Consider the following 15,576-nt stretch of genomic DNA (forward strand, 5'->3'; position numbering starts at 1 on the left):
TAGATGACCTTGTACATAGTTTAGACCCTTATCTATACAAAGTTCTGTTTTGTTACTTCAGCATCAATTTAACAGATGATAGATATTATCCTACCAAAGTGTTATAATTTGCTTCATTATTTCCACACGCTCATGTTCATTAATGTTGTTTGCAAATATAAATATTGTTGCATTTTTAAAAACTGTTGGTGGCTATCCTTATGTCTAACTATTATTTTAAAAATTCTGTTGTTTGTTATTTGATGTGTTTGGGTGTGTTACCTTCATGGATGCCTGGTGTCCATCGAGGCCAGAAGAAAATGTAGCATCCTTTGCGACTGGAGTCACAGATGGTCGTGAACCATCATTTGGGTGCTAGGAATCAATCTGCATTCTCTGGAAGAGCAGATGGTTAAGGTAGCTGCTGAGTCACCTCTCTAGCTCTTGTGTCAGATTATTTATACTCAGGTGATCCCTTTTGTGTGATGTCATACTTTTTATTGTGATACACGCACATACCTCAAAATCTACCATCACATATATTTAAAGATATGCAGCTGAGTGGTATTAAATCCCTTTTCATGTTGTATAGCTAGCACCACAATCTATCCCTACCCTAGAGGTCTTTTTTTTTTTAATCTAATAAAGTTGAAATTTCATACTGATTTTAAACAACAGCTTCCTGTCCTGTTCTTCTTCAAGCTCTGCACAACTTCCATTCTGTTTTCAGTTGGCATGTTCTTGAGACTCCAGCTGCTTCATGGAAGTATGATTATTCAGCATTGTCTTTTTTTACAGCTGGCTTACTTCACTGCACAAAATGCCCTCAACTTCCAGACACTCTAAATATTTGAAAGAATTTCCTTTTGAGAGGCTGAATACTACTCCCCCTGGGTGTGCACACACTACCTTGTGTTTTCCCTCCCTCCCGTACCAGCCACCAGGATGCACTTTGGTAGACACTGATGTCAGTAAATGCATCAGTTGCTGCAGTCACAGAATGTTCCAGGTAGTTAAAAACTGAATAATCGTATCATGGTTGTTCCAAGATCTTGGGTAAGTTATTGGAATAAGTTATTTTACCTTAATTTCCTTCTGGCTCCTATGAGAAAAGCGCTATCGTGATGCCATATTTCTCTTGCCTTCTCAGGATAACTGAGTAATTTTGTTTCCCTGTAAGATATAAACATATCCCTTCATAGCTGTCTTTTTACAAAAATTAACTCTATTAGTGCTAATTATTTTTTAGTTTCTATCAACATAGAATTTTGGTGTCATTTATTACAAAATTCTGTTGGCTTAAGAAAAAAAAAACAAAAGAGGAAACTTCTAGTGGTTTAAACTTGCAGTGACCTTTTGGTCAAGCTCAAAGAAAAGAATGATACAGATGATGATGATGATGGTGGTGGTGGTGCTGATGATGATTATGATGACGTTGATTATGATGTTGATGATGATAGCGGCAACTAACAGTGACTTAAGTACCAAGAGGTGTACAAATCTTCTCATGAATTTTCAAGGAAGATGATTTTATCTCGTATTCACTGACCAAAGAACCAGAGAGTTGGACTCTGAAACCCTTGTTTTCCATGCTCTGTTGAATCCTTCTAATGATGTTTCCATATCATATATCAGTTTCCTGATATTTCTCTCTCAAAAACAGTGGCTATGCTATGCTCACTAAGACAACAGGTGTTGCAGCCAAACTGGGAAAACAAAGAAAATATAAGTATCCCTATGGCTTTGTTGAGCCTGGTTGCCAAAAGACAAAAATAAAGATACAAACTTCATTAACTTCTTTACATGGACACACAGGAAGCTCACAGAGGAGCCTGGCATTGGCCACCCCTCCCATAACTGCCCCTTACTGTTTTGAGGACTAGAGGGGACACGCACGAAGCAGGTAGGGAAGCATCTGCCCTCAGTGTTACACACCAGAGAGAACACTGCATTTCCCCTCTTCAGAAGATGTTTTAAAATAGTAGGTGATTGAAAAATAATCTTCAGGTTTTAAAATTAGTGTAAATGAAACAGAATCCCTATTTAAAATCCTTGTTTGCATTTTATTTGTGTGTGTGTGTGTGTGTGTGTGTGTGTGTGTGTGTGTGTGCGCGCGCGCGCGTGCGCATGGGGTGCACATGTGCCATGGTACATGAGGGCAGAGAACAACTGGTGGACCTCACCTCCCTCCTTCTGCTTCGTGTGTGGGTCCAGGGGACTGGACGCAGAACGTCAGGCTTGGCAGCCACCTTTACCACTTAGCTATCTCTCTGGCCCATTATTCCTGGTATGAGGAAAAAAGGTGGTGTGTGGGGCCTGACAAGAGAAGAACAAAATTCTGAAACTGAGTAAAAAAAAGAAAAAAAAACCCAAATCCATCCTTCTGCTTTAGGCATGTAAACAGGTCCCTTCCCAAACAGGCGTACCTCACCCATGCTTTGCAAGCAGACTGACAGCTTTGAAGACTGCGATTTAGCAGCAGCTTCTCTAGGTAGTTTTCTCTCTTTAATGGGTTGGAATGAGACCCCTTGCTATAACCAGTATTTGTGTGAGACAGGGGAAAATCCAGTCCTATTAACTCACAGTTCCACCTAGTCAACTGTCATTCGTGTTCCATGAATCAGCTTCTCAACTCCTCCGTACCATGAAAATTCATAGCCATCCTGTTGTCACGACATTTTTCGATGAACACTCTGGCATTTAGTGTAAAGTTATTATTTCAATCCCTGTCAAATTAAACCTTCAGGTCAGTGTTACTATTTGGGATGAAAAGAGCAACACAGAATAAAAAACAAGGAATCAAGAGAATTTGGCCTTAGGAACCCGCATTAAATTACCACTCCAGAATATTTTTATGATTAGCCCTTTTTTAGGTTCACTAGCTGTCACATACCATTCCTCACCCACGCTCCCAACCATCAATCTACTTTTTGTCGGTAAGGATTTGTGTATTCCAGACATTTTGCATAAATGGTCTTTGGTGGATGAAATTTTTCAGCTTAGTGTCACATTTTTAAGGCTCATCGCTGTGTTATCAGCACTTCATTCCTTCCCAGGTTTCGTAGTAGTCCATTCTTGCACCTGGACTCTATTTTGCTGATCCATTTCATTGTGGACAGGTTTGCGGTTGCCACTTACAGGCTTAAGAAAAACATGTATCGCCCTACCGCCCCTGAGGTGCCGACTCCAAATAGCTACACCAAGACTTTCCATTAGTTGTCAATGCTTATTCAAGGCTCTTATTTATGCTGGTGCCCAACTAGCACCTACAACTCAGATTAACCAGTTTATCCCCATCCCTTCTTATCTCTCCTCAGTCCCTGTACATCCGACTCCTCTTCATCTTGCTGGCCAAAATCCCCTGCTACCCTGCTTCTGAGAATTCCTGTCTCTCCCCACAAATTTCACCTATCTCCTCCTGGCCGTGCAGCTCTTTATTTAACTAATCAAAAATGCCTCAGGCAAGAAAGGAAAAACAGATAAATACCTTACAAAAATGTCCTCCTAACAAACACGGACCTGAACATACATGCTTTTGTGTGGACACATGTTTTTTATTGCTCTTAGATGTTCTGAGCCATATGATGAAGCTGTGTAACTTTTTGAGGTCCTGCCGATTGGCTTTTTCTACGATCATGATACTACATCCATATTACCACTTGGTGTGAAGTTTAGGTTATTCTGCTTCATGCTCAATTGTGGTGGTTTGAATATGAAGGGCTCTCATAGGCGCATTGTTTTAAATACCTAATCACCATGATGTGGTGCTCTTTGAAAAAATTAGAAGGATTAGGAGGTGTGGCCTTGTTGGAGGAAGTGTGTCACTGGGGGTGGACTTTGAGGTTTCAGGAGCCCAGACACTTCCCTGCCTGTGGATCAGGATGTAGCTCTCAACTGCTTCTCCAGCACCATGTCTGCTCTCACATTTCTGCCATGATGATAATAGGTTAAGCTTCTGAAACTGGAAACAAGCCCCAGTTAAATGCTTTCACTCATAAGAGTTGTTGGAGTCATGGTGTCTCTTCATATCAGTGGAGCAGTGACTAAGACACTGGCACTGCTGCTGTTGTCTTCATGACTTAGCCATTCTGGGGAACAGGAAGTGGTAACTAGTGTGGGTTTGATTTGTATTTCCTCTCTGAATAGGGATGCTTAACATCCTTCCATATCTTTACTGCTTTTGTTTTCTACACTGTTAGAGAAAGATTTGTTTAAATAATTTCTCAGTTTGAAAATATGGTCCCTTGCCTTTTTTTGTTGTCGATGGTTAGTAAGAATTCTTTAAATACTCTGAATACAAATCGCTCTTCGGATCTCTAACTTGCAAAGACTTTTCCCATTTTGTGAGCTTTTGTTAACTGTTCCTTTGGTATTCTCTGAAACTCACAAACTGTTAATTTTTATGAAGTCCAGTGTCTAACCCCACTTTGGTGTCGAATTTATTTGTCGTTATAGCTGATGCAAACCACTGCCAAATACAAGGTTACAGAAACTGACTTCTAATTTTCTGTTTTAGCTCTCAGAATTACATATGTAATCTATTTAAGTAATTTTGGTAAATGGTGTAAGATAGATCCTGAAACTTACTTTACTTTGTTTGTTTGTTTGTTTAGTTAATTAGTTTTTTCAAGACAGGGTTTCTCTGTGAAACTGAGCCCTGACTGTCCTGGAACTCACTTTGTAGACCAGGCTGGCCTCAAAGACACAGAGAACTGCCTGCCTCTACTTCCTGAGTGCTGGGATTAAAGGGGTGCACTTGATCCTTTGTGTTTTTATAAAATTTTATAACAATTAACTTGTCAATTTTTATGTTAAAAATGCAGCTTAGATCATGATAGGTAACCTATAGATTGCATTAGTAGGTTGATTTGGGAAAACATACCATCATAATAATATTAAGCATTCTAATTTCTCAACATGGGCAGTCTTTTGTTTCTACATTTTTTCTTTAAGAGTTCTTAAAATAGATTATAAAATTATTTTAAGTAATTTATTATTATCGTGTGTGTGCACACACACATGCCATAGCGTACTTGTGGAAGTTAAAGAACAACTTTCAGGAGGCCTCATTCTGTCTTGGTGAGACAAGGTCTTTCCCTTTTCTGATTTGCTTTCTAGGCTGGCAGGCCTGCAGGCTTCTAAGCAGTTCTCCTGTCTTTTATCTTGCCCTAAGAGTCCTGGTATTGCAACTGTGCTCTTTTACATGGGTTCTAGGGCTCCAAGCCAAGTTACCAGGGTCTTGACAGCAAGCACTTTTACTTGCTGAACCGTCTCATCAACTCTGTATCCTTTTTTTGGCAGAGCTTTTCCAGTTTTTAATATAAAGCTCTTGTGCTTTTGCCAAAGTATTGTTTGAAACTCCAAATCTGAATTAACCTTAGCAATCCCCAGAAGCCACTGTGTGGCTGACCCTGAACTCTTGCTCCCTAGCTTAGTGTCTGGCTTGGGTCTTAACTTGCGGTTGGAAATCTGTGTGCTTGCTGATATGAGCTGAAAAAAGTACTTTCACATTTATGAAAAATTCACAGTAACATTTCCTTTTTACTCTTGCACATCATTAAGAAAACAGAAAGAGCACTAACCCTAATACGAAAATTTACAAATTAAGACCAAAAGGTTAATTAATATTCATGGTCAAAGTCCCTGAATCAATGTCAGATTTTTTTAAAAAGCACAGTTCAACATTTTCCTCTGGTGTTGCATCAGTTTTAATATCTGTTAAGCTGAAAGGACATGGAGGAGATCAGGAGGGAAAAAAGGATGTCACTAAGTGGTTTTTATTGAATTACATTAAAAATGCATATTATCGTGTCATCCAGGTTTTTAATGGCTAAAAGAAGGGGTTCACTCAAGAGATGTATGTCTTTCTAGAATTTCTAAATTAGCAAAGCATTTAGAATAAAAACTTAAGAGTTATTTTTTTGGTACACAGCAGTGACATTGAAGTAAACACATGAGATTCTTAACCTAACGAGAGCAAAGGCCTGACTCCACGGTAGACCATCACACTGGTCTCATTAACAAGAAAAATAGAAGCCTACTGACAACTTCTTGGCAGCTGTAACAGAAAGTGTAGTAGGAAAAAGTGTAGTTGTCGATGGTAGCAGACACTGTGGTCTAGAGGGAACCGTTGGGGCTGACTTTGACTTTTCAGGTTTGAGCTGAGCAAATAATGACGGCTTTCCCGATCCTAAGAGGTAGATACTTTAAATTATAAATGATTAAAAAATAGCCCTATGCTCCAGGAACTACTGGCTAAGGAAGTTAAGTTAAAAGCCGAGACAGTTTTTCTTCTACGGAAATATAGGTAGGAACAGAGGACTTCCGAAATAGTGCCAAAGCAAGAGAAGGTACAGATGAAAGTGTGAACTGCTACAAGTTTTTGCCCTACCGATTGTGTGAGAGTTGAAGCTGTGGATCCTGACACTAAACTATGAAGGTGTTAGGTCCAGGAGCTGCTGAAGGGAGACCTCGGACACAGGTAGCATGCAAAAGCATGGAACATTTTTCTGCAGAAATTTCCAGCATGCAGGGCCCACAATTCCATAGAATGGAGACCTCAAAGTGATGGTGCAGGCTCAATTTAAAGACAGTTAGGGGATTTCCCTAGTGTGATTACATAATCTTTTCATTGCTTTGGTTGGTTCTTATCTGGGGGGACTTCATGGAGTGCCCAGGTAACAAAGAGTGCCAGCAAAAAGTGCCCAGGTAACAGTACTATTTAGACTAGATAAACAAAGCATTTCTAACTAACCTTTCATTTGATTGGTCAAGTGTATGGGGACTTTTCGAGGCAGTTACTAAATTATTGTTTCGGATTTGCAGGAGATTATTTAGTTACTGTATCTTGTTTCCATGGACTGTAGTTTTGGTTTCTGAGAAATAGAAACTCAGGCCTGTTCAGTCAGAAGCCAATTTTGAAGCCTGTCATGGAATCAGACTGGCTTATTAAAACTCATTCCCCTCATTGGCAATGAAATGGATATAACCACCACTTGCCTACAACATTTAAAGAGGTCTATGAAGTTTGTAACTTTGCTGAGCTAGGAGCTTGGGTTTGAGGTAAGAATAAGCAAGTTGTTCAGTGAGCATGCCACCTCACTTTGAGAACTCCTTTCCCCTGTATTGTTTTTTGTTTGTTTTTGTTTTTCAAGACAGGGCTTCTCTGTGTAGCCTTGGCTGTCCTGGACTCACTTGCAGACCAGGCTGGCCTCAAACTCACAGAGATCCGCCTGCCTCTGCCTCCCTGAGTGCTGGGATCACAGGCGTGCGCCACCGTACCACAGCACGTTGTTACTGACTGCTTTTTGTTTTTAGTTTCCAAAAGCTCTGTTACCAACTAAGAGGTCCCAGAGTTTCTACACAGCATTGGCTGTGTTTTCTCTCACTTCATCCCTGCTTCCCATTAACGTTATGGAGACAGCCAAAGAATCAGGTCACACTTAGAAGATTTTAGCAGTGGTGTGGGGGAGGGGCTGGGAGGAAGGCTTATGATGTGTGCATTTCCACAATAGATAACCAAATCTAATTCAGGAGAAAAGTAGGTAAGAGTTAGAAGAGACGATTTTTTTTTTCAGTGTGGTTTCAAGTGGGCTCATAGTTTCTTAGAATGGGGGGAAAATCAGAGTATTGATTTTGCTAAGAAAAGCTGAGATACGCTCTTGAGTAATAGGTACCAAGACATTTTCCACAAGGGCTGGTGAATAATATGTGATCTATTCCTGGTTATGGCTTTCGGTTTTCAAGAGTTTGAGCTATTTTTCTGCAGTAGCTGTTTGAATGCAGCTCATTTTGTGGAGAGCATCCTCAGAACTCTCTTCAAGAGGACTTTGGAGCCTGAGAATGAAAAACCTCAAATTCAAGACCTTCTGAGGTCTGATGATGTGCTAAGGCTCAGGTGGGCAGAGCCAGCATGAGCTTCATTTGGTTTTGGGATAAAGAAGGAAATTTGGGAGACCAAATAGGAAATTGTCTATTTAGACCTGTGAGAGTACGGTTCAGCATGGTTCTTCCTGGAGCTGTGAAGGAATACTAGGGAGGGATGGCTGGTCAAATTAGCTTTCATTGGGACTTAGAACAAACATATTTTAAGACTATTTAATTGTAAAACTTTGAAGTTTTAAATTTTAATTTAATCAATTAATTTCCTTTTGAGACTGGGTCTCACATATCTTCAGATGGCCTTAGACACAACGAGGTAGCTCAGATGACCCTGGACTTCCATTTCTCCTGTTCTTTTTATTTTTTCTCTCTTTCCTTCCTTCCTTCCTTCTTTTCTTTTTGTTTGTTTTTTTTGAGATAGGATTTCTCTGTGTAGTCTTGGCTATTCTGGAACCTACTTTCTGTGTAGACCAGGCTGGCCTTGAACTCACAGAGATCCACCTGCCTCTGCCTTAAAATGCTGGGATCAAAGGTGTGCAACACTGTCACCTGGTCCGTTTCGCCTGGTCCCACACAGCTCCTGGATTTTGCACTTCTGGCAATAAAAGCCAGTACTCTGTGCTGTCCATTTGAACATGCCATGCTTGAGTTATACCCCTATCTCATCTTAAAGTTTTAAGCAAGACTTAAGCACACACACACACACACACACACACACACACACACACACACAGGCATCACCTTTTAAAAGAATTATACAAGGTTTTGATCAAGGACTGTAAAATTGAAGACATTTTCCCCCTGCTTCTTTGCAGTCAGTAGCGGTAGCGCAGGTGGGGGTTGTGGGAGACAGACCAGCTAGAAAATGAGATTGATGGGAGGAGCTGGTGGCGGTCTGGCGCAGGTAGCTTGGCCTCTGACACACTGTGGCAAGCGTTGCATTCTGATTTGAATTTTCCTGCAGCTTGGAAAAATTTCAGACCTCTGTGAAGAATGGGGTGGCCACCCTTACCTTCCTGTAGCCATTTAAAGGTCACTTGCGGTCTTCCCGGTTGACATTTTGTCTATGAGGAGGTGATCGGTGTCTCTTGACTCCAGATATCAATCTGTATGCGGTAGCCCCGACTGAACTGTCCTGTGGTTCTTACTCTTGCCTGGTCAATTTTTGATTCCTCCAGCTCTTGTTCAACACAGCACAAAAGTCTGTGTTGGGACTCTGCCACTGACTCCGCATCTTTATAAGCGCTATGACATTTAATTTAAATTTAACAGAAAAAATCCCTCGGTTGGTGTCTTAGCCAGTGTTGTATGGTGGTGAGAAGCCACCATGACCACGCCAACTCTCATAAAAGAAAGCCTTTAACTGGGGCTTGTGTACACTTTCAGAACTCTACCCTGTTGTTGTCGTGGTGGAGGGCATGGTGGCACAGAAGAGACATGTGCTGGAGAGTAGCTGAGAGCTCTACATCCAGATCCGCAGGCAGCAGAAGGAGAGAGACCCTGGGCCTGGAATGGGCTATTTGAAACCTCAAAGGCCACCGCCAGTGACACACTGCCTCCAACAAAGCCACAGTTTCAATCCTTTTGAACAATGCCACTCCCTGTTGGCCAAGCATTCAAATCGATGAGCCTATGGGAGCCATTCTCATTCAAACCAGATTCACTCCCTGGCCCCCATAAGCTTATAGCCATATCATACTGAAAAATGTGCTAAGTCCAGCTTCAAAAGCCCCTACAGTCTATCAGACTCAACACTATTTAAAACGCTAAAGTTCCAAGTCTCTTCTGAGACTCGAGGCAATCTCTTAAGCATAACCCCTGATAAAATAAAAATAAACAAGATCACATATTTCCAACATACAATGGCACAGATTATACATCACCCTTTCAAAAGGGAGGAAAGAGAGCATGGTGAGGAAATACTGGACCAATGCCAGATGGAAAGCCAGCAGGATAGACGCCAAACTCTGCATCTCCGTGTCTGATGTTAAAGAGCTTTTTCAGATCTCCAACTCATTTTGGCTTTGTTGATGGCAAAACCTTTCTGGGTGCTGCTTGGACCTGTGACTGTAGTGAGTGATAATGAGCAGATAGGCCTGGCTCATGACCACCTTGCCCAGGCTTTATCACCTCTGCAGAGGAAGGCTAGAGACAACAGGAAGTGTCACAGAGCTCTCCTTGATCTGGCTTCAACTGCAGTGAGAGACCATCTAAGCTAAATGAGCTCCACTGAGACAGGGGCTTTTCAGCGTTTTGCAGAGACTCTGCCTTACTTCAGGGTTTGCAGTTGTTTCTTCTGAGAAACATCTAAACTGTCCAGTTTGCAACAGAGTTTTCTGGAATTGATTAAAAAAAATAATGAGTCTGCCTTTCAATTCTTTAGTGAAGTATGCTTATTTACTTCTATTGGTTTTCTTTCATAAGTAACTGTATCTATACTTTATTAATAAGTATTCTTACTTAAGTTTTCATCCTTGATGAATGAAATGGTAACTTTCTGCCTTGTGCAGCAGGCAGTCTAGACAGCTGGGCAGTGCTTGTGGTTGGAGGGATTTTAGCAGGGTTAGAAGGGATTAGAGGCACAGGACTGTGCTTCTAAAACATCTGTGCTCTGGGCCAGCAGCATTAGTTTCAGCTGGGAACTTGAGAGACATGCCCCTGCTCCAGGTAACTTTGACTCATGCTAAAGTTTGAGAACCTGTGATAGAAATATGAGCCTTAGAGTCATAATTGTGCAGGAGGAGGAAGCAGACAGGACTGTGAGAAATGCCAGGGCTCCTTTGACCAGGTCCCAGTCTTTCCTTCCTGGCCAATGTCCCCCATTTTTTTCCCTCATTTTTGCATCATGAGGCAGTGTGCTGGGACCTGACCCAGCCTTTGGAAGCATCTGGGTGAACCCCTGCACAAGTGGTTCTCAACTCGTGGGTTTTGACCCCTTTGGGGCATTTAACCACCCTTTCACAGGGGTCATCTAAGACCATCAGATAATTACATTTCAAACCACAACAGTAGCAAAACTGCAGTTAGGAAGTAGCCATGAAATAATTTTACAGTTGGGGGCTATCACACCATGAGGAACTGTATTAAAGGGTCACAGCATTAGGAAGGTGAAGAGCCACTGCTCTAGACTAAGTGAAGGAAGTAAGATCATGGTATGGTATCCTGACCTCATAACCTTTTAACTAAACTTACTGATTCAAAGTTGTATCTGTCTGTTGTCTCTATATCTGGTTACACTGCGAGTCTTTTGAATCAGGGAGAAGGAAGAGGAGACGGTGTCACAATCCAGGGTCACTCAGTTGCAGCACTTACTCGGGACATTTGAAAATATTTCCATTCTCTTCTGGTAAAAAATGTTTTTAATCCTGTTGCATACACTTTGTATTTGAGGTTTTTCAGAGGCAAACTATCCTTCCACTCTGAAGAGAGGACATAAAGGTGTCCTGGTCTTGTGGTTTATGAATTCAAGGTGCAGAGAGGTACAAACCCTGGCTTTGCTTACTACGCATGGGAACTTGGGGAAATTCCTTCCTTGTCTCTCCTTTCCTTTTGAAGCAAGCTTTAATTAAATACTGGCCAGGAAGATGGACTCTGGCCAGGTCCACTCATGGGTTCCCAGGAAATGGCCACAAGTCATGTTTCACAGGGACTAGAAAAAAAAGGCAAAACCACGGGACCACTGTGTTTCCCATCAGGTCCAATCAGGGACAAGCATCCAGTCATGGGGAAGCATACAACTTGGCTTATTTCCTGCCAGCGTACTTCCTGCCTACATGAGATCAAGTCCTTCCAGTGTACCTCAGATGGGTCAAACAAACATAGGACAAACAGGAACTTAATTTTACCTGCAAACAGAACTCTTAACTAGCAAGGTATATTTTTCCTGTTTTGGTCTCATACTTCATCTCTAAATTCAAGCTGGTTGTATTAGCTAGGGTTCTCTTGAGTAACAGAAGTTATAGAAACATCTCTGTATGTATACAGAAAGCAGATGTATCAGAGTGACTTAGTGGCTATTGTCCAGCTAATACAAGGACTGACTGTGAACGGTAAATCTAGGAGTCCAGGGCTCAGTCCACAAGGATGGATATGTCAGCTAGTCTTCAGGAGATACTGGAATCATGAAGTAGACTCTACCGGCAGTGACAGAATGGATGTGCCAGCAAGCTGAGGGCAAGCAGGCAAAAAGGGAAAGGTTTCTTTTTCCATGTCCTTATATACATAATCTTCCCGTAGAAGGTGAGGCCCAGGTTAAAGATGTGTCTACCTTCCTCAAGATCTGGATTAAAGGCCTGTCTTCCTACCTCAAATTAGGTCCAGATTAGAAGTGTATCTTCCTACTTCAAATTAAGCAAGACATTCCTCACAGGCATGCCCTTCCTTTGGGTTTTTTTTGTTCCATTTAGTTGGCTTTTAGTCAAGTTGACAACCAAGAATTGCTTAGAGTGTTGGCTTCAGCTTGTTCTGTGCATTAGTGAGTTAGTAACCTTGAGATAGCCTGGAGCTTGAGATAGCCTGGAACTCAGTGCTCACTTGTCTGGCATGTTAGAGGTCCCCGGGTTGATTCACAGTGTTTAGATGGAAAATATGACCCTGGGTAAAATCTCAATAAGTGTTAGGCAGTGCTATGACTGACACTTGTATAATGGGACTAAATCACCTAAGAGTGTGAAGATAACTAATTTGAACAACAATCATACACGGCAGCTATTAAGTCAGTCACTCACAAGGTTGAATTCCTGGTATGGATCTTACTGCAAGTGACTTGATTACCATTGGGCCTTGATTTTCTTGTCCCTGAAGTGAAAACAATACTGCTTTACAGGGTTGTTGTGATGAGGAAAAGACCTTTTGGAAGGCGCTGGCATGCCTCAGTCAAACAACCATTTCTCTTTTTATTCCTACTTGTTTTTCTTGAGCTAAATTTTAAATAGCAACTTCCTTTTCCTATGGGAATCTAGGGAGTCTAATTTAGAGGACGTGTATTTATGCTGAGGAACATCCCATATGCCACTTTGGTATTAGAACATGACTCATTATTTCTAAACTTAGTATCGCTTTCTTTGTGTGCTCCACTCAGAAGTCCCCATATTCACATCCAGCCCCAAAACTGGATAATAAAAGAAATAAAGTACACATAAAAATTTGAGTGTTTTGTTTGCCCTGTATGTGTGCACCACATGCGTACCTGGTTCAGAAGAGGATGCTGGATACCCTTGAGCTGGAGGTGCAGATGCTTGCGAGCTACCATGTGGGAACTGGGAACCAAATGTCCAAGAGCGACAGATGATCTTGACCACTGATCCATTTCTGCATCCTGTAAGTCACTTTGTGTGAGATAATTCAAGCAAGTATGTTGTACAAACATCTATTTCAGTGAGCAACAGAGGGTTTTTCTGTGTGTTTGTTTTGAGGCAGGGTCTCACTATCCAGCCCTGGCTGTCCTGGAACTCACTATGTAGACCATGCTGGTCAAACTCATAGAGTTCTGTCTGCCTCTGCCTCCTGAGCATTGGGATTAAGGATGTCCACTCCCATGCTGAGCTTAACAGTGGCATTTCATACTTGCATAAAGTTTAGTGTTTATAAAATGTTTTGAATTTTTTTTTTTTTTTTTTTTTTTTTTTTTTTTTTTTTTTTTTTTTTTTACTGAGGTACATTCTACACACAGTTTAAATGTGTTTCCTACATTGGCAAAAATATACTTTTATTAAGCTATACTGTTTGGGGAGGGGAGTTCATATTCACGTGGGCATATTTGTTTGTGAAGGTTATCAAGAGTGATGACATTGCACAAAAGTAATAAACTTCTTAAAGTAACAACAACAGTCTGCCATTGTGCTGGGGTTAGCTGAATAGGCTAGCTTGGCTGGCCACCAAGCCCCAGAGATCTGCCTCCTTCTGCCTCCCCAACACTGGAATGACAAGCCACGGCACACTGTTTTGTTTACACAAGTTCTGGGATTGAATTCAGTTCCCCCACTTTACCACCTGAGCTATCTCCCAACCCCAGGATGTAGATTAATCTCAGTACCCCAGAAAGTGTCCCATGGCCCTTCCCAGTTAATTCCTTACCCCCTTTCTCTGCATTCCTGATTCCCATCACTACTGGTTTGCCTGTTTTGCTATAGAGATTCATACAAACGAAACCTTGAAGGGTTCTGCATCTCTTCCACTTCATTAGCACAATGCTTGTGATGGCTGTACCCACCAGTAATTCATCCCTGTTGTTTCTGACTGATATCCTACTATGTGATAATTGCTCACACTTTGTCTATTCAGGGTCCTGTTCAAAGGCTATTCTACTATTCTTTTGATTGCCATTGTCATGCTGTGAGTTGTTGAGAAGGTTGTAGTATCTCTGTTTTCCAGATTTGAAAGCCAGGGCTCAGAGAAGTGAGGCAACACCATGTCCCGTTGTTGGCAAATGAGAAACTGATAAGCAGGCCTGGTTCTGTGCCCACGTCTCCTGCTTGCCTCAACGCTCATTCTCTGAAGCACGTTTTTTGGGACCCTGCCCAGGAGTTTTGCCTTGCCTAAGAACAAGATTTGATCTGACTCTGACTTACTTTTGACGAAGTATCACCTAGAGTGATAGAATTCCACAGTTCACCCCTGCTGTAACCTTGGGCAAGCTTCAGTCTCGCTGAAGGAATAGGCCGTATTCCGAGGCTGTCTCAGGATTGAAGTAGAGAGGATGAAGGGTTAGGCTACAGATGTCACAGGTATTTTAGAAAACAAGGCTTCTTCTTCCTTAGTGAAAAAGGGGCTATAGGGTGGTTGTTAAAAGTAGGACAAACCTCTTTATATCTAGTGTTTCTCAGATTGGCTGAATGAGTGCAGGCTTCCCGGCCTTTTGGAGTCTGCTTTTCCACCTGTGAGGAAGGGAGTGTGTCATGGGAGTCCCTGACAGTCTGTCCTTTCTGGGCTCCATCAAGACTGGTTGAAGGGAGCATTGCTACATGACACTGATGCTGACCTTCCTGGGGAGTCTGTCTTGTGTGGGAACAGTCAAACCGTCCTCTCTCTTTCAAAAGGCCCTTGAATTATTTATAGAATCTGAATAAAACAGAAGCTTATTTGTCAGTAAAGCAGGGCAAGGGAGGCACACCGGAGGATCCTTTTGCTCTACAACAGAGAAAATCGGAGATGAAAAATGTCCTCTCAGGATGCTCTCTCACACCTCAAAAAGACAAACACGTGGATGCTTCCTCTTCTTTAGAATGCAGATCAGGTTGTTTGGGTAAATCAGTCTTGCAGGATTTGGAAGACTTTTCTACATTTTTCATAACCTTGCAACCACCTTGTTATAGGTTTAGTGATTTCACCAATTCTCAGCCTCTTTGTCACCAACCCAGACAGTTCTCTTTGTCACACAATTCAGGATGTGATGAGAAATCTGATGAACTTAATTTTCAATGGTCTATATGAATACAGAGACATGTTTAAGGTCTGTGTACACTGTGTAATGTGATATAAAGGTTGCTGTCCAAGAAAACCTTTAACCCTTGAAAAGACTGTTATGTAAATGACAAATTCACCCAACTCCAGTCATTGAAAGACTTGGAAGGAGTTTGTGAAGACCCTGAAGGTGTATGATTGGCTTAGTCAGTAAGAGTCTTTAAAGGAAATTGCTAAGAGTTCTTGGCATCACTGACCTTTTTAACCAAGATAAAACTGGCTGAAATCAAATGAGTCATGGAACCTCCCCTCACA

This window comes from Psammomys obesus, unplaced genomic scaffold, assembly GCF_907164565.1.
Source record: "Psammomys obesus unplaced genomic scaffold, mPsaObe1.curated_primary_1811, whole genome shotgun sequence".
Classification (NCBI taxonomy): domain Eukaryota; kingdom Metazoa; phylum Chordata; class Mammalia; order Rodentia; family Muridae; genus Psammomys; species Psammomys obesus.